Source organism: Dermochelys coriacea, chromosome 1 (genome assembly GCF_009764565.3).
Source record: "Dermochelys coriacea isolate rDerCor1 chromosome 1, rDerCor1.pri.v4, whole genome shotgun sequence".
NCBI lineage: Eukaryota > Metazoa > Chordata > Testudines > Dermochelyidae > Dermochelys > Dermochelys coriacea.
The window spans coordinates 338781781-338800767 of record NC_050068.2 but is presented as its reverse complement, the minus strand read 5'-3'; the positions used below and the strand labels follow the sequence as shown (position 1 = coordinate 338800767).

Sequence of the window (18987 nt, the reverse complement as noted above, 5' to 3'; positions counted from 1 at the left end):
GGAAACTGTGGGATAGTCACCCACAGTGCAACACTCCAGAAGTTGACGGTTGCCTCGGTACTGTGGACACACTCCGGCAACTACATGCACTTAGAGCATTTGTGTGGGGGGACACACAGTTGACTATATAAAACACTTTCTACAAAACCGACTTCTATAAATTCGACCTAATTTCATAGTGTAGACATACCCTTAGTGAGCGTCTCTTGTTGGGAAGCGTAGCTGGCTCTAAGGGCAGAGAGCTGTTTCCCTCCTGGCCCACTCTGGGGGGTCACTCCTGTCCCTCTTTCCCAGGCAGGAAAGGGGCAGGCAGGATTGAAGATGCTGGCTCTGCTGGGTAAGATGCAGCCCAGGCTGGGAGGGGTCACCTCTGTCCTCTTTCGCCCAGCAGGAAAGAAGCCAAGCAGGAATGGAAAAGACATGGCTCTGGGTCAAGCACCTCCCACTCCCCCATTTCTGGAAGGGGAGTAATCGCAGAAGGGCAGAGCACCAGATGGAAGATAGTGCCCAAATCCCTAAAGTCCGCACAAGCAGTTATGCCTCGAGTTCGGCGCTCAGGCGCCTCGTCCCCTTTCACTTCCCCGCAGGGTACAAATGGAGGACATCAGACACAGCATGGACACTGGTGAGGCTGGACAGTGGATAAGGGGCCTTCAGGGCCAGCTCTGCCCTCATGCTGCCTCCTCTATAACAACCCCCTACCCCCAGCGGATCCTTACTCATATCCCAAGCTGACAGCCATCTGGCTCATGTGGATCCCTTGCATTAGAGGGGGTAGAGCAGGGGGTGGGCAAACTACAGCTGTGAGCCAGATCCGGCCCCTCAGGGCTTTGGATCCAGCCCACGGGATTGCCACCCTGGTGGCACCGTGCACCCTCGCACCGGTCCAGGAAGCAGCCGGCACCACGTCCTTGCAGCCCCTGGGGGAAAGGGGGGCAGAGGGCTCTGCACGCTGCCCTTGCCTGTGGGTACCTCCCCCGAAACTCCCATTGGCTGGGAACAGGGAACCATGGCCAATGGGAGCTTCAGGGGAGGTACCCACAGGCAAGGGCAGCGCGTGGAGCCCTCTGCTCCCTCTCCCCCAGGGGCTGCAGGGATGTGGTGCTGGCCACTTCCTGGACTGGCACAGTGCGAGGGCCAGGGTAGGCAGGCAGGGAGCCTGCCCTGGCCCCGGTGGGCATCACTGCCACCCTGGAGCCGCTCCAGGTAAGTGGCTCCGGGCCGGAGCCCAAACCCCTCCTGCACCCTGCCCCCCAACTCCCTACCCTGAGCCCCTTACCTGCACCCCAACCCCCTGTCCTGAGCTCCTTCCCACACTCTGCACCCCTCCCTACACCACTGCCTTGAGCCCCCTCCCACACTGTGCACCCCCTCCTGCACCTCAACCCCCTTCCCTGAGCTCCCTCCTACACCCCTCACCGAGCCCCTTCATGCACACTACACCCCCTCCCACACCCCACACTCCCTCCCTTTCGCACCTCAACTTTCTGCCCCAGCCCTACATTCATGGCCCTGTGAGCAATTTCCCCACCCAGATGTGGCCCTCGGTCCAAAAAGTTTGCCCACCCCTGGGGTAGAGTGTCTGGAGAGCCCATCCTTGAGTGCCAAGCCAGTACCTTCCTTGAGAGACCCAGAAGGGGTTCATTTGGGGGAATGGGAGACATAAGCCCAGTACACCCTCACTCAAGAGGGAATTCTTTCTTCTGAGGGGAGGAAGGCTGCAGTGGATTAAAATTGTAAAATATATTAAAGAAGAAGGAGGTGGAGGAGGAAACTCACCAGAGGAGTGACACTTTCAGGCACAGTCTGGACCAGCCCTTCAGAAGGATGAGTGGGCTTCACAGATATTTTCTAACAGCGGAGGAATGGTCAGAATCAGGAATCCTGGGTTCCAGTTGAGGTTAAGGAATATTCCCTCATGGACACAGACTTCTGCCCATTCTCTCCCCACTCCTGCCCTTCCAACCTGTCCCTGTCAAATCCCGTCTCTTTCCCACCCCTGGTTCTTATCAGTGCCCCATTCTCCTTCCTGATCCAGTCTCAGTCTCTATTTCTCAGGCTTCTCATAGCAATCCCCATCTCCTTGCCCAGCTAGTCCTATTCTTTCCCTCTGAACTCACTCTCTAACCTCTAATGTCCCCCCCATTCTGTCTTTCCTTCTCCTCACCCCCATCCCAGTCTCCTTGTGCAGCCTGTTGCTCCTTCCTCAATTACTTGGCCCCAATCTCCTTGCCCAGACAGTGCCACTTTCCCTCTCCAAGCTTCTTGTCCAAACTCTCTCCCCTCCCTTCCCCCCCAACTCATAACCCTAGTCGTCCTCCCTAAGAAGCTCATCCAGCCTCAGTGTCATCCTCCACCTCTTCTCCAGCTCTTGTCTCAGTCTTTTTGCCCAGCCAGTCCCACCCCAAGCTCTCGGCACCCCAGTTCCTTGTCAGATCTGTCTCCCTTCCATCCCACTCCCATTCCAACCCCCATTTCTTTGACCAGCCAGGGTTAGTCTCTTCCCCTGCCTCCAGCTCCTTGTCTGATTTCAGTGTCTCCCCGCAACCCAGTTGCTTGGGTCCCAGTTGCCTCACATTTCCCTCACTGGCTCTGAGTTCTAGTCTCCCCCTTCTGGATCCCAGTCACCTTGTCCAACCAGTCCCAGTCCCAGTCTCCCCTACCCTCCTGCTCCCAGTCAGTCATTCCTCCCTTTCCTTATCTAGTCAATCCCAGTTTCCTTGCTGAGCTAGTCACAGTTTTTCTCCCACCCTCACCCTCCAGTCCCAGAGTGACTGGAGTCCCAGGGAGCCACACTGGAGTTACTCAATTAGGGTGAACTGCAAGAATGGGGCAGACAATCCCCAAAGCTTGTGGATATTCCAATACTTAGATTTACCAAATCAGCACAAACAGCTTCTATAATACCGCACTGGTTACCCAGAAGCCAACAACACAGTTCCCTTAAGGCAACCCAACCTTAGGCCTCCACCCAAACAGCCAAGTCAAATATGATGAGGATTACTGAAAATCTTATTCATCATGTAAGAAAGTTCTACCAATCCCAAAGGATTGGACACATTACCTCCCAAGTTAATGAATATTCTAGCTGTTACCCAAATACATGCTTACAGCCAATTCTTATTAACTAAACTAAAATTTATTAAAAAGAAGAGAGATTATTGGTTAAAAGATCACTATACATATAGACACGAGTACAGTTTTGAGATTAGATTCATAGTAGAGATGGTGAGCTTTGTAGTTGCAAAGAGTTCTTTTAGAATTAATCCATAGGTTATAGTCCAATGTTCATATTCAGGGTGATCCAGATTAGGACTGGAGATCTCGGCCTTATGGTTTAAGATTCCCCTGCATGAAGCATTAAGCAGATCTGAGATGAAAAGGATCAGGACCCAAGGTGTTTTTATACAGTTCCAGGCTTTCTTTTGACAGGTCAGAATCCTTAGGTGAACAATAGGCAATTATGGAGACTTTGAAGTAGATCTATTTCCTAAGCATTACCAGTAATTAGCTACATGGATTAACATAAAGCAATTTATCCATCAGGCAGTTTATCACAAACCTTAGAGAGACATATAAACAATGACATTATTTCACCCAAGATTCATTTAACTGTTAATATTCCTTTTGATCTTTGAATCAATAGCTATCGTGACAGACAGGAACTAACATCTAACAAGATATAAGTAAATACATACAATTAGTATCAACTCTAATTCTCTAACAATACAGGTTTGCACTTCAAAGTTCTAGCCTATCTAACATGGAATGGCCCTAATTACTATTTACATACTTTTCTAACATGTCTGTAAAAGTTGAATCTGGGCCATTTATCCTGCAGAATGTTTAACCCTTTCTGGCCATGTGTCGCACTTTGTGTAAGATTTGTTGCAATTATATAGCAACAATGATTTGCATGGTCATACTCTAATCAGATAATGTCACACCCAGTCTCACCACACTCCTTGTCCCAACCTACTCCTTTCCATCCCCTGGTCTGGCTTTTGTTCCATCTGCATTCAAATTGGGTAGTTTCCTCTTCCATGCTGAATGAATTGCAACAGGGGGATCATTGAGGGCACAGGAGAGACAAGCTCCCTGCTCTCATTTCCAGAGCTTGGCCCTACCCCAGTCTGGAGCAGCCATTATGGGGAAAGTCCAGCTTTGCTCCTGTAGCTCTGGGCTGAAGCCTGATCTCTCGCTCTGTGTGGATGGTACATGCACAGTCTAGTCAGCAATCTGAGCTATGATAGGTTCAAGCATGCTCTGTGAGGATGTAATCTTCAGAGATCTTAGCTGCTAAAATTGAAGAAATTTCTAATGAGCAAGCACAAATTGCAATTTTTTTCAAAAGGTTATAACTTGGTTAAATTTGAGCTGATTTTTACAGGGATGGTAAAAGGGCCATCCCTTACACAGGCCATCCCCTGCCAAGTTTCACATCTCTCTACTTCAAAGCAGAGCTTTTCAAAGACTAGGTCACTAGAATATCTTACCATGGGTAAAACAATGTATTTTACCCTATCCTCATTTTGGCAGAAATTTAATATGTGTATTTCAGTCTGAGGTATATAAATATCAGCCCAAATAGTTAGTTTGGCAAAGTTATAAGCAACTGAAAACAGGGCTTTACAATGAGAAGTGTCAAGCAAAAACTTATTAATATGCGGTGCTATTTGTCCCACGGATGTAAGCAGGGTCTGAATGAATTTTCCCCTGACAAGCTAGCTGGGATGGGGAGAGACTTCAGGAGCAAACTGTATTTACATGAACACACCTACTCTGCTTAGCTATCCAGCAGATGGAGTGGTGTTGCTCAAAGTAATCAACTTTGGCTGGTGTTGGATTACAAATCTCTTTAGTATTGAATGCAGGAGTAGTAAAATGCTGTTACCAATGTTGTCATTACTGTATGAATAAAGGGGAGCAGAACTGCACTTAACCTGTCTCAAGGGGATCACCCTGAGCTGAAAGGACCTAGTTAAGCCAGAGGCTCGAATGCCAGAGGCCTAGGAAAGTAAGATGGGGTGAGAACAGATGTCCCAGGCAGGAGGTGTGGATTTCCCTAAGGATTCCTGGACTGGTTTAACCTATTCCTCCCCACTCTTCAAAGAAAGAGCTACATAGGCTTTATTAGGAGCCTCTGTTATTTTAAATGCTCAATGAGATCTGAAATCAGTTGTGGTGGGACTGTGTTTCTGCCCAGCCTACTAAGAGCTAAAAAAATCACTGAGAGCTGAAATCACTTGAGATGGGGCAGTGTTTCTGTCTAGCCTGCAAAGAGCTGAAAATTACTAAGAGACTGATGTGCAGCGGTCACAGCAGAGAGGCAGGTGGCAGCAGAAGCTGACTGACAGCTGGCTAACAAGTAGCTGGCAAGGCAACAAGCAGCTGGTGAAGCAGCCAGGCTGTGAGGAACCACAGCCAGCAGAGAGGAACTGTGGCTGGCAGGGCAGCCAGGCGCTGAGGAGTAGCGGCTGGCGGGGCGGCCAGCCAGAGCAAGTGCTCAGATGGCAGAGCAAGCAAGGTGCCTTCTTCCCTGGGTGGCAGGTGAACTCACACAGATGCACCTCTGAACCCTGGGTCCTCACTTACAAAGGACAACCACTGAGTGGGGTATGGTGAGGGAGCAGAGTGGGGCACAGAAAAGAAACTTTTGATTGTAGAACTCAAGAACATGAGGCAGAAGGCACTGCCCCCATGCACTCTAGGGTGGGGTGTCCTGCTCACAGTTTTATGATTATAAATCCTGCTTGTGGCATTTTCCCTAATTAATGTTGGGTGACTTCCCTCCTTTCATTAAAAGTTTATTTTCTACACTCAGACTCTGTGCTTGTGAGAGGGGAAGTATTCCCCTTCAGAGGCACCCCGGGGGTGGTGTATAATTTTCTTACAGGGTTACTGGGTGGGGGCTTGAGCTGGTTCTGTGTTGTATTGTTGAAAAGGAACCCCTAAATATTGACCCCAGCCCTGCTTGCTGCTGGCTCCACCTAGCAGAAGGGTTACACATACAATAATAAAACATACATTGTTTGGAATGTCCACATTTAAAGGATGATCCTGCTTCCCATACTGGAGGCACAATGCTATGAAAATCCCATTGTGATGGAGCTGTGTGAAGAATAGGGATATTTATCCATGTTTATCTGAAAATTTCCTTTGAGTAATAAGGTCCACAGATCTGGGCCACCCTGCAGATCAGTGGTTCTCAACCAGGGATACATGTACCCCTGGGGGTACACAGAGATCTTCCAGGGGGTACATCAACTCATCTAGATATTTGCCTAGTTTTACAACAAGCTACATAAAAAGCACTAGCAAAGTCAGTACAAACTAAAATTTCATACAAAAACATGTTTATACTGTTCTATATACTATATTAGGAGTTCTTAAACTGTGGGCGAGTGTTAGACTCACTGGGACCCAGGGCAGAAAGCCGAAGCTCGAGTTTTTAAGTGAGGTGAATCTTAGCATACTCAGACAAATCAGACTCCTGAAAGGGGTATGGTAGTCTAGAAAGATTGAGAATCACTGCAGACAAATAGATCGCTCAGAATAGCGATGAAAACTGACAACTAGTGGGAATTTCCTATACTCTGCAGAAACAGAAATCTGCTGTACTTTTTCCTCAAAGTATAGCTAACACAACCTTTAAGTTAGGAAAGTAGATTTGAATTATCTTGGCTGTGGTACTTATTTCAACTGGAAAGACCTTCAAAAGGCAGGGCATTCCCCTGTTCCCTGTGACTGGCAGGTCTGGCTTTGCCCCTAAACTTCAAGCAGGCTGAAGAAACCTTGTAAGAGTTCTTTGGACCTTATGACTTGAAGAGAGGACATTTTCAGGTAATCACCAACAAATTTCCTATTCCAAAGGTGGAAAATTGCTCATCAGATGCATTGTCATGAGCACCAAGAATGAGACATTTCTGGTAGGATGAGTCAGTGGTACCCCAAGAAGGATTTTTTTAACCCTGATTTCGAAGTAGTACCCAGCTGCTGCCTCATTATCTACAATCTAATTCAGGGGTTTTCAAACTTCATTGCACCGTGACCCACTTCTGACAACAAAAATTACTTCATGACTCCAGGAGGGGGGACTGAAGTCTGAGCCTGCCCACGCCCCATTTCCCTGAGTTGGGGTCAAAGTCCAAGCCCCACTGCTCTGGGAAGGGGGGGCCAAAGCTGAAGCTCAAGAGCTTCAGCCCCAGGCAGGGGGCCTGCAACCTGAGCCCCACCACCCAGGGCTGAAGCCCTCAGGCTTTGGCTTTGGCCCTGGGTGGTGGGTCTCTGGCTTCAGCCCCACTGCCCACCAAGTCTAAGCCAGGCCTGGCAACCCCATTCAAAGAGGGTCGCAACCCACTTTGGGGTCCCGGCCCACAGTTTGAGAACCGCTGCTCTAGTGTCTGCGTCAGTCCTCCAGGTCCTTAATTCACACTCCTAAATCTCGAGGATTTAAGGGAGCTTTTAGCACTTATGCATTTAAAGGATTTAAAATACTTACAAGCTTGTACTACTTTAAAATTTTAATGGACTTAAAAGTTTAGGATGCCTCAAGGGTTTTCAAACTTTTTCCTCAATTTTAAAGTCTTTTTCTCACTTTTTTTAAATTAAAAAAGAAAATAAATGTGAAAATCTCTGTTAAGGCAATATTAGGGTTATACTTTTGTGACCAAAAACTGCCTCCCCAAATTTGTGGCTTAGCTTGTACTGAGCGTGCTCAGTAATACGGCTGAAGCTGTGTGCCCTCACTCTGCCTCTTCTCCAATATCTGCAGGCTTGGGTCATCTCTGCAGGAAATGATAAATTTCAGCTTTCTGCAACAATGAACTCATCCATATTGCATCCATAATTTTCTCTACTCTTCTCTTATTAATTATGTAGTTTAATATAATACCCTTATTATATTCAATTACATATTTAATACTGTATTGATTAGATAGGAAGGATGGTCCAGTGGTTGGGGGGTTTAGCCTGGGACTTAGAAGATCTGAGTTCTATTCCCTATTCTGCCACAGACTTCCTGTGTGAGCTTGGGCAAGCCACTTGGTCTGTCTGAGCCTCAGTTTCCCATCAGTGAAATGGAGATAATAGCAGTTCCCTCCCCAATAGGGCTGTTGTCAGGATAAGTATGTTAAGGATCATGAAGTGATCAGATACTTATATGGCCCATGTTACAGTTCCTTTGAGAGAGGGTAATATTTTGCACTTCTATAGCTACTTTCTAATTGGAGAACAGAATGCATTTCAGAAATGTTAATTTAGCCATACACACCCTTATTTCCATTGACTCCACCTTGAACTGTGGGTGCTCAGCACTTCTGAAAACCAATCCCAAGATGTTCCAGGTTGATGCCCCAAATCAGTCAGCACTCTTGGCTTTCATGGCTGCCCATGGTCACACAGGAAGCCTAGGGCAGATATAGGATTAGAAGTTAGAACCATGTCTCCATACTTCCAATTCTGTGCCCTAAGCACAGGTGTTTTCCTTCTGCCCTACCAATATATAACTTTGTATATTGCTCAATGTATGCCATGACTTAACACAGGATGTGCAACGTGGGCAAGTTAATGTTTTTGTGGGAGCTTCAACTTCTGCATTTCTTGAGAGTTTGGGTTCTAAACCCCACGCTCAGTACTGCAATAATGCAGTAGATAGTTTTATTCAGTCATTTAATAAAGCTTGTAAAGACTTCAGGAACTATCTGATCTAGCATCTTTCATCCAATGTAGGTTTGTTATTACTATCACTAAATCTAGCCACAGAATTTTTCTCCATGACCTTTGATTAAAGCCAATGGTTAAATACACTCACAATTAAAAATCCACGCCTTATTTCTAGTCAGAATTTGTTTAGCTTCAACTTCCAGGCATTGGATTGTGTTATATCTTTCTCTGCTAGATTGAAGAACTCAAATTAAATATTTGTTCCCTCTCTAGGTACTTATAGCCTGTAATCAAGCCACCCTTTAACCTTCTTTTTGTTAAGCCAAATAGATTGAGCTCCTTGAGTCTGTCATTATAAAATAAGTTTTCTAATCCTTTAATCATTCTCATGGCTCTTCTCTGAATTCTCTCCAATTAATCAACATTTGCCTGGACTTGTGAGCACTAGGTCTGTACACAGTATTTTAGCAGCAGTTGCATCAGTGCCAATACAGAGGTAAAATAACCTCTCGACTCCTACTTGACATTTCCCTGTTCACACATCCCAGGATTGCATAAGCTCCCAGTGTGACATTGGCCAAAAGAACTACTGTTCTGCTGATTATCTACCATAGCCCCCAAATCTCATTCAGGGTCACTGCTTCGCAGGATAGAGTCTCCCATTCTGTAGGTATAACCTACACTCTTTGTTCCTAGATGTATACATTACATTTAGCTGTATTAAAATGCATATTGTTTGCTTGTGCCCAGTAAACATAATGTCCCAGCACACACACATATATCATATTAAAACCATGCACATAATACCTATTAAAAAGGTGTATACTGTGCCTAACATATGTAGTGGCTAACTTACCATACCTCTAACAAAATCCTGCTCACTTTACTCATGCCACTAGTGCCAATGAATTCATGGAAGTTCTGTCTACTAAAGTTTTGCAGGATTGGGAGTAAAATGGGTTAAAAGAGTTGCCGAGAGTCCACAGATGATTGGTGAATGGGCAGCTTGACACTTTGAAAGAAAGAAAGAGAGGGCAGTTCAAAACTGTCCCTTTGGGCTAGATCCGCAAAGGGACTTAAACTCATGTTGCAACGCCTAACTCCTGCCGCCTAGTGCCATCCACAGCCCTGAGTAAATACCCAGGCTCCCTATACAATGCACAGGGATAGTTAGTCACCTAAGAGTGAGATTCACAGAAGCCAGCAAGCTGAGTTGGGAGTCACCTAAACAAGCCAACAGGGAAATGCTGAGGCAAGGGGTGTGGTCTACACCCCATCCCTCAAAGGGAATTAGGCACCTAACTCGGAGCTGCTGGGAGTGCCTCTCTCTGTTCAGGACTCACAGCTGTGAGCCCTCTGCTGGAGGTAGGTATCTAAGCCCTTTCTCAAAATATATGAGACGGAGCCTGCTGTTGGCCCACTGATTAGAGTACTTATCTGGGAAGTGCTAGACCCGGGGTCAAATGCCTCTTCTGCCTCATGTGGAGTCGGGATTTGACCCCAGGTCCCAGGTGAGTGCCCTAAGCACGGGGCTATGAGATATTTGGGTGCAGGGTCTCTCTGTCTCGCCTGTTGAATCTGTTCCACTTTGCATAAATATAAATCATTAGGCCATAGAAAACATGAGCTGGACTCCACAGTCCTCTGGTAAGGGCATTTGACTGGGCTGTTGGAGATCCAAGTACAAGTTCCCCTTCCACTGACTAATTTTTTATACAAAATTGGGACAAGGGAGTTGGTGCACGGGAGTGGCATTGTCAAAAAGGCTAGCCAATCTAAATATTCTAAGAGTAACCTCTAAGAGTAATTCTCATTGCCCTTCTTTGAACCTTTGCCATATCATCCCTCTGGCTCTTGTTAACTCAGGTAACAGTAACCAAAAACACCACTGCATGGCAGATGAGGGAGTTTAATATTAGTTATATATCGTATCACTAAGATTTTCCATATGACTTTCTTCCCCCTTTATGCATGCACCATGCACCCTATTTGTTTTCTTTACTGCTGCAGCACACTAGTAAGGTTAGTTAAATTATACGTGTCAGCTCCTTAAGAGTCTGTTTTACATGCCCCACTTTCAAACCCAATCCATTGTACCTACTGCCCTACATTTCAGATTGTTGTAAGATGCTCCTTTATGTAGCTGGGTAGCATTCTCCATCCCAAACAGAGGCACATTGTCACCACCTAAACCAAAGGCACATGTGAGCAGTGGGGTTTCACTGACTATTGTTTGGTGAGAGAAACAGTAGAAGGGACAGAGAAGGATGTAGCAACAGAAGCATTAGTAGCATGACCTTGAGAAAAAGGTAAATGACAGAGCTTTTGGGCAGAGTGCTGCCTAGAAGAGGCTTGGAGCTGTGAGCAAAAAGGCTTGATGCTGTAAGCAAAGTAACTATTTTCTGTTTGATCCCTCCAGTGTTCAGGGAAAGAGGACTTTGTACATTCTAAAAATCAACACGGTTGCATCAAAGACAGCTGACTTCATCATCAATTTATCCTCCTAATGGAATCAATCTGCAGGGCCCCAAATTTTAGTTAACTGCTCCGGGTCAAAAATGGGTAACTATCAGTAATATTTTTGGAGAAGAAAAACAAATTTCCTTTTCAATCGGCTGTTGCATAGTTTTTTACCCCACTATCATTTTCTGTTGTATTGAAATAATCCATCCAGTCACAGCAGGTTTTGCATCTGTTACTAGCCCTCAAAAACCTGCTGTTAGAATGCAAGTTACTTTGCATCCCTAAGTTTAGAACTGGTTCTTAATCTGCTGTTTGTGGAAGTAAACTGATTGCAGGAACCTTTTGTTTTGTTGCTTGGCAAAGCTTCTCATTAAAAAAGCATGACTGGCGGAAAAGTGTGCATAGCTTCTTTCATTACACAGTGAGCTGTCTTTAGTCGTTCAGATTCTTTCAGGTGAAATATACAACTGTCTATTGGGGACAGTCTGTTTTCAACTCGGTATTTATTTACATGTATTTAATATGTAATCAGTAAATAAATGGTATGGCCTAATCTCTTAACACTGGTGCCATTGCACTGAAGCCAATGGACTGGCTATAGCATAACGGAGAGAATTTGGCCTTGTAACTTTACAGACAACCAGAAATGGGACTGTATCCAAACTCCCTATCTGAACATCCCGAGCCCTTGGATAGTTTTGATCTGGAAGCCAGTGGGCCTATAATGACCTGAACCAAAGCCTGTGATCTGAACAGTTCAAGCTATTGGGAAATTCAGCTCCAAACTTTGTGGTTTGGCCTCATTATCTACTGAGAACTAATAAACAATCGTATTCTGTTGTAACCCTTCTGCCCATCGGAGTTGGCAGCAACAAGGGCGGGGTTCAGTATCTAGGGGCTCCTTTTCAACAATACAACACAAAATCAGCTTTAGCTTCAGTGACCTGGGACAATTACACACCACCCCCTGGGCACCTTTAAGAGGCAATACTTCCCCTCTTGCAAGCACAGGGTCTGAGTGTAAAAAAAACTTGTAATAAAAGGAGGGAAGTAACTTGGCATTAATTTGGGAAAACACCACAACTAGGGTTCATAAACATATACCACCAGCAAAAGACCCACCCCCAAGTAAGTTGGGCAGTGTCCTTTTCCCCTCACGTTCTGAAGTCCAGGAACCCAAAAATCCCTTTAATGTGCCTGTCCCTTCTCTGTACCACTCACAGTTGCTGTCCTGGGTCAGTGCAGACCCAGAATTCCGAGGTGCATCTGCAGAGTTCACCTCCCACCCTGGGGTGGAGGGTAAGGAGGCACCTTACTCAGGCTTGACAAAGCCCTGGCTGGGATGATTTAGTTGGGGATTGGTCCTGCTTTGAGCAGGGGGTTGGACTAGATGACCTCCTGAGGTCCCTTCCAACCCTGATATTCTATGATTCTATGATTCCATTGCTCAGGCACTCGCTCTCTGCGGGGCTCTGCTCTGACCCTCTCTGCCAACCACCCTGCTGGCCACTTGCCACGTCTCTCCTTCAGCCACGCTGCTCACCAAGATGTCTTCAGGGCCTACCACTTACACAGCTGATTTCAGCTGTTAGTTGGGGAGCCTGACTGCTGGTGCACACTGGGCAGTCTCTTGCATCAGAGACACTGTCCCAAAGCGGGTCTAATACTTAGACCTAGATATCAGTGATTTCAGCTCTGTAGTGTGCAACAAGACTCTCAATTGAGTCTAAATTAGCTCTGTTATTACACAGTGGAGAGAAATGTATCTACAACCCTTAAACAGGGCCCACACCACAAAAAAATAAAAGTTCCTGCCAACCCCTATCCCCCAGGTTTGGGGCCCACGTCCCCTCCCCTGCCTAGCGAGTGCCATTTTAGTTGAGGGTGAGTCCCTCCATCAGGATATGCCAGGTATAGTTCTGCTACCCTCGATTCACACAACAAGGATAACAACCCCTAATTACTCCTGCCCCAATAACAAGGAGACTGGGGATCCAAAACTGGCCAAAATAGATCATTTGGGCAAGCAATCCCATCGTGCTGAGCACCTAGGCAGGGTGGGTGTGCCCTGGCAAACAAGATCAGCTCCTGCAGTCCTTGTCCACAGCTCATCACTAGATGTCAGCAGAGAATTCATTCAGACTCTGCTTCCACTGTCATCATGGCAAAGGTAACCCCCCATGGCCTTTGATGGCATTTTGCCAGGGCTCTGGAAGTTAGTGATAATGATAATGACTGACATTGACATAACATTTTTTGACTCAACAAAGTTTACCAACCAATTAAAAACTCTGTGGAACTACATCTAGTTATATTGCCCTGCTGGCCTTGGTTGAGATGAGGTGACTGTACCCCTGAGCCTGTAGGGGCAGCTGTGCCATACGGCAGATTCACTCCCAAGGATTTCACCAAGCAGGAGCAACTTTAAGTTCCTGGCTGGATTGCTCCAATTTCTGGGCTGCTCTGGCCAACTCCAGACCCCCTAGGCAGAGTTAGGGGTTCCAAGTCAACCTGAGCCTTTCTACCCTGGCCCTGTTAGGTAGAGTTTTTTCACCATTAGGCCTGCATTCATCTGTCTATACACTAATGCTGGGAGCCTGGATAATAAGCAAGAGAAATTGGAAATGTTTGTTTATGAGCATAACCATGGACTTAGTTGGTATTACTGAACTGTGGTGGGAAGACTGGCATGACTGGAATGTTAAAATCACTTGTTATTAGCTATTTAGGAAGGATTGAATAGGCAAAAGGGATGGAGGAGTGGTACTCTGTCAAAACAGGGCATTACCTGTTTCTGAGTCACTGACACATTGATCCATAAGCTTTCAGGGGGTAAGTGTTGCTTCCAACATGAGGGAATTCTATTTTAGCCCTCGTCTTGACAGATAAAGATAACTGATCACAGAATTAAAAGCTGATGGTTACTTAGATGGAAATGAATATATGACACAGTTACATTTATTATTTACAAACAGAACAAAATCTCAACAAGCTACATATATAGTTGGTGCTTTAAAAAGCCAGTTTCACAAAACTAATTTTAATAATTGAGCCAAATCAGCTGAAAGAAATTTCCAATCATCATTCATATTTTTCTATTTAAATTCTAAGAATACTTTACAAGATGCCCCAAAGGCCACAATCTGAGGCCAGGCCTACACTACCCGCCATATTGGTGGGTAGCAATCGATCTTTTGGGGATCAATTTATCGCGTCTAGTCTAGACGCGATAAATTGATCCCTGAGCACTCTCCCGTCGACTCCAGAACTCCACCACCACGAGAGGAGCAAGTGGAGTCAACAGGAGCTGTCTCAGCCCCCCCAGTGTAGACCAGGGCTGACAGAGAAAGAAAGCTATACTGGTTAAAAAGCCAACCTAGGGAAAGTTGATTAGAATGAATATAAATAAGAAACTAGAAGCTGTAGAGTATTAATAAGGGACACAAAAGACCCCAAGGAGAATCTATGACCAGCAGACTTAAGGACAATAAGAAGGAGGGTTGTTTTTTTTAAGTACATCAGGAACAAAACAATACTTAACAACGGTATTGGTCCATTACTTGGGGGGGGCAGGGATAGCTCAGTGGTTTGAGCATTGGCCTGCTAAACCCAGGGTTTTGAGTTCAATCCTTGAGGGAGCCATTTAGGATCTGGGGCAAAAATTGGGGATTGGTCCTGCTTTGAGCAGGGGGTTGGACTAGATGACCTCCTGAGGTCCCTTCCAACCCTGATAATTTATGATTCTATGATCTAATTCCACCTCTTCATCAATAACTTCATCCTCTGGGTTCACTCCTCTTTCTGTGGCCTCCGAAGCATCTATGTGACTCTTGGCAATGGAGGTGGGGTTGCCACCAAGGATAGCATCCAGCTCCTTATAAAACCGGCAGGTCTTAGGTGAAGCACCCGAGTGACGGTTTGCCTCCCTTGCCTTATGGTTCACTTGCCTCAGCTTCTTTATCTTCATTCTGCACTGCTGCGTATCCCGATCATAGCCCTTTTCGCACAAGCCTCGAGATATCTGCCCATAGATATCCCAATTCCTATGGCTCAAACGCAGCAGGGACTGCACAGCCTCCTCTCCCCATGTACTGAGCAGATCCAACAGCTCTGCAATGGTCCATGCGGGAGAGCATTTGGTGCGATAGCCTACCATGCTCACCTGGGAAGATGTGATGAGACCTCTCCACGCCAAGCAAACAGGAAATGGAATTTTAAAAATTCCCGGGGCTTCTAATGGAGAGTTGTTTACTTGGCTGCAGGGCAGTGGAGTTCAAACAGCTGACCAGAGCGGACAGGATAGGCATGGTAGAACATCTCCTGGAGGCCAATTAAAGTGATGAAATGAAGCATGGTGTCTACACTTGCACTTTGTCGACAACAATGTGGAGGGAAAAGACGTAAATCCCTCGTGAGGGTGGATGTATTTTGTTGCCAAAACTGGGCATTCTCCCCAACAAAAGTCACGTTGTACTCACTGTTTGGGTCGACAAAAGGCAGTTTTGGTGACAAAACTTGGTAGTGTAGACAAGGTCATAGTCTTTCAATCTTGCCTAAAACACTGCCTCCCTCCCTGCTCCCAAGTGAGTCCAAATGAAATTCTAGCAAGTCTTGACAATAAGCACATGGTTTATCTAAACTTGCATGCAGTCAGCTCTCTCATTTCCACATACACAGACCCCCTTTTGTTTCCAGCCTCATTTAAAAAGTAAATCCTTTTTCACAATAAGCCAAGAAGACGCCCTTTGTGAAGCAGTTTAGCAAAGTTGTGCGCTCTTAGTCATTAACAGCAGATTTAGAGCCATAAAGGGGGGATGGAGTTGGAGATGAGAGGGTGTGTGTGAGGGTGAAATAGGCAAGAGGGTAAATACATAACAGGAGATGACAGACAGTGGACATGCTGGGAGAACAGAAAATACAGAAACTAATGAATTCAAAGAGGCAGGAAATCTAATCCAGGACAGAAAGATCTAGTGAACAGAAAATCCCGTTTGCTAATGAGAGCAAACATAATGTGAATGGGAAGAAATCTGTTCTTATTAAATAAGAGCCGGGGAAGAAAATATCCAACAAATCCTATCAAGTTTAGTAACAGTCATCCAAGCCCTCCCTTAAGACACCGCTCCATATAGACACACACACACACACACACACACACACACACGCCAGCCTGCTCTGATTTGTACACTAACAACTGTGACATGCACTTGCCCCTGCTCCACATGCACACAGCAACTGTCTTCTCCTGCAGCTGGCTCTGCCTATCCGGCCACAGACAAGTGAGAGGACAGGAGCCATGTAAGCTCGCTGGCACAATCTCACCCCCCTCGGCTTCTGACCTACCATTCTCTATGTCCAGCACCATTGTCCTGGGGATCGAGGGGAGCGGCTGTATTTGCCATTCAGTCTCTGGTGCTCTCTCCCCCTCCAGCAGCTACCTCTGCTTCTTTGATCCAGGGATGGGAAGGGAAGGAGGACCGAAGTGTTTGCAACGTGATGCTGAGCGAAAAATGCACCCAGATCATCCTCCCTAAGTCTCCCATCTCAGCCAGCTAGCTACAGTTGCTCGATTTTAGTAAGGGGAAGGATTATGAGTCCCTTACTAGCGTGGGCCCGGCACCATGGCACCACTGGTGCCATTGTAAACCTGGTACTGAGCCTTTCTAATGTTGTTCCTACATACTTGTGCTATTCTTTTGCATTCCTCCTTAGCAATCTGTCCATGTTTTCATACTCTGTGGGATTCCTTTTTGATTTTCAGGTCATTAAAGAGCTCCTGATGGAGCCATATTGGTCTGTTCCTTTCCTTTGCATTGGAATTTTTTGCAGTTGTGCCTTTAATAGTATCTCTTGGAGAAACTGACAGCTCTCCTGAACTCCTTTTTCCCTTACATTTTCTTCCCATGGGACCTTACATAACCAGTTCTCCGAGTTTATGAAAGTCTGCTTTTGTTTTGAAATCCATTGTTTTTATTATGCTGCTCTTGCTGCTTCCTTTCCTTAAAATCATGAAATTGATCATTTCATGATCCCTTTAATCATAACCAGGGCCATCCCTAGCAATTCTGCGGCCCTATGCAGCCTCCCCCTGCGGGGGAGTGGCAGGGGGCAGGCCTCTGTAGGGGAGGAGCAGGGGAGGCTGGCCCCAGGCCTCTATGGAGTGGAGGGGGTAGTGGGGGTGGCTGCCCCAGGCTTCCACGCGGGGCTGGGCTGGCTCCAGGTCTCCACGGGGTGGGGGGGACACAGGGCTGGCTTGGGGGGCAGGAGGGAACCACCCACGACCATTCACTAGCGGCACAGCTGAAGCCGGGTTGCTGCACTGCCACTGCTGGTGAGTGCAGGCCCAGTCCGGCTGCAGAGCTCAGGGGAGTGGGGGCTGGGGCAGAGCAGGGGCGGGAGCCTGGGGAAAAGCCGGTGAAGGGGCTGGAGCAGCACACAGCTGCACAGATGCATACTTTGCATATGGGTAAGGATAGCCCTGATCATAACGGCCTTCCACTTTCATATTTTCCCAGACAAAGCCCTGGAGGGGATACTGGGGGCAGGGGTGACGTGTCTGTTACAGACGACAGAATCAAACCAGAGAACAGGATACATTACTCTTTAAACACCTCTCTGTACTCTGGAAAGAAAAACTGTTGTTATGGGGGACATCACTTTGAGAGTCATCTTACGGAGGGAGGTCTCATGTAGCCAATTCATAAAACATCATTAGAGTTTCTAAAAATTATAGGTGATTTTCTAACACAAAAGTTATTGCATCTAACTATTTTGCACTTTATTATGATGGATAAAGATTAATCAATCACTGGACTGGAAGTCGGTGGCTGCCTAGGGACCAGTGATCATGATCTAATTACATTCAATCTGGGCAAACAGAGGACAGTCCCCACCAATAATATATATACTTAATTATTCAAAAGGGTTAATTTCCCAAAGTCCAGGAAGATTCTGAGCAAAACTGATTGGGAAGAAAAATTTAGACAGAAAAATGTGAATGAAAATTGGGACTAGTTTAAAAAGAGTTTGTTAGATATCTGGCAAAAAGTCACAATTCCACAGTCAATAAAGATGATAACTTTGGCTAAATTGCCATCCTGGTTCAGTGGCAAAGCACAGGCAGTAATCAGAAATAATAATAAAAAAGTGATATATAACAAATCGAAAACAAAGGAAACAGATAATCAATATAAACTAGAAGTTATGAAGTGCACAAAATTGATAAAGGAAGCTAAAGACATCAGGATAAACTCCCTAGCTGGCAGGATTAACAACAATAAGAAAGTTTTTAAGTGTATTAGTAACAAAAGAAATCCTAGCAATGGGACAGCCCCTTTACTAGATGGAAAAATTGTTAATGATAATGAAGAAAAAGCAGAAGTGTTCAATAAGTATTTCTGGTCTATATTTGGAAAGATATATGCTCTGGTTTCAGCCCAATGGGGGTACCAAGGCTTGAGGCCCTGCACTTCAGCCACCAGTCCCCTTGAACCCTTGAAACCAGCTCGCAGCTCCCCAGGGGGCCTCAGACCCCTGGTTGAGAACTGCTGGACTAGGTCAGTAGAACCAGGCTTTTTTGGATCAGTGGAGTGGAGGGAAGCATGTTCCAGAGTGAAGAGCCCCTCACAGAGAATACTCCACCACCTGCCCCTCTCTCTTTTTTTTTTTTAAGGGGAATCCAGTTTGAGTGCCTCTTCCAATTATAACTCTGGCAGCATGGCCCGGGGTGGGGAGAGGTAGTCCCCCAAGCAATAGCAGTGTTCTGTGAACTCACCTGCGGTTGCCTACAGCTTGGAGATGATGGACTGGAAATTTTGAACCAATGCAGTTCAAGAACATGTTCATACAAAATCTTACTTT

The 18987-nt window shown here is 46.1% G+C and overlaps 1 long non-coding RNA gene across 1 annotated transcript; it reads right to left on the bottom strand.

The window, feature by feature from the left end:
* Nucleotides 1-3120: 3120 nt before the first annotated feature.
* LOC122456834 lies at nucleotides 3121-12028 on the bottom strand. The gene is made up of 3 exons (XR_006275924.1): nucleotides 8273-12028; nucleotides 6028-6111; nucleotides 3121-3441 (listed from the first exon to the last, which is right to left on the bottom strand). It is a non-coding gene; the product is annotated as an uncharacterized LOC122456834 (long non-coding RNA).
* Nucleotides 12029-18987: the final 6959 nt, after the last annotated feature.